The sequence below is a fragment of the Piliocolobus tephrosceles genome, chromosome 2 (assembly GCF_002776525.5).
Source record: "Piliocolobus tephrosceles isolate RC106 chromosome 2, ASM277652v3, whole genome shotgun sequence".
Taxonomy (NCBI): Eukaryota; Metazoa; Chordata; class Mammalia; order Primates; family Cercopithecidae; genus Piliocolobus; species Piliocolobus tephrosceles.
This window is the reverse complement of record NC_045435.1, coordinates 35,408,347-35,409,412: the sequence shown is the minus strand read 5'-3', so window position 1 is coordinate 35,409,412 and position 1,066 is coordinate 35,408,347.

The following is a 1,066-nucleotide window of genomic DNA, read 5'->3' as shown; positions in this document are numbered from 1 at the left end:
GAACAACCACGAGTCTATGCTCCCAACCAGAGTAACAGCCTTGTGGCCCCAACCTTAGTGAGCCAGACCACAAACTGACAAACTCATCACATGTATACATGTACTCTCAACCTGAGAAACAGCCCAGCAAGCCCACTCCTGGCAAAACCACAGCACAGTCACCACAAACTCTCTCAGCCTAGGCCACTGAGAAACTTGCAAATGCCACTAGTATGGATTACAGCTGAAGAAACTACACTGAGACTATATGACTGTGTCCACCTACAATGAAGGTCAACATACCCCACCAAACTGACACCCAAGACCCATTCACACGAATAAGTCTTTCCCTATAAAATCTTCTCCAAAAAAATAGAAGAGGTGACTTTTCCACCAGATGCATAGAAATCAATGTAGGGACATATCAACCATGAAAATAAGAAAACATATTACTCCTAAAGGAATATAGTAATTGTTTAGTAACAGACCCCAATCATAAGGAAATATACAAAATGCCAGAGAAATAATTCAAAATAATAGTCTTAAGGAAATTCAGTGAAATACAAGATAATACAAATGGACAATTCAGCAAAATCAGGAAAACAATTCATAATTTGAATGAGAATTTCAGCAGAGATAGATATCATAAACAAGAACCAAACAGAAATTCTAGAGCTGGAGAATTACATGCAAGAACATCAACCAAGAAGATATTCCATGCAAATGGAAACCAAAAGCAAGCAGGAGTACCTATACTTTTATCAGACAAAAAGGACTTCAAGTTAAAAGCTGTATAAAAAACGCAATTGAGAGCTTCAACAATAGGCTAGAAGAAAAAATTTCTGAACTTGAAGTAATGTCTTTTGAAATAATACAGGCAGGAAAGAAAGAAAAGGAGAATGAAGGAAAGAAAAGAAAGAAAGAAAAGAAAGGAAGAAAGAAGAAGGAAGGAAGGAAGGAAGGAGGAAGGAAGGAAAGAAAGAAAGAAAGAAAGAAAGAAAGAAAGAAAGAAAGAAAGAAAGAAAGAAAGAAAGAAAGAAAGAAAGGAAGAAAGAAAGAAAGAAAGAAAGAAAGAAAGAAAGAAAGA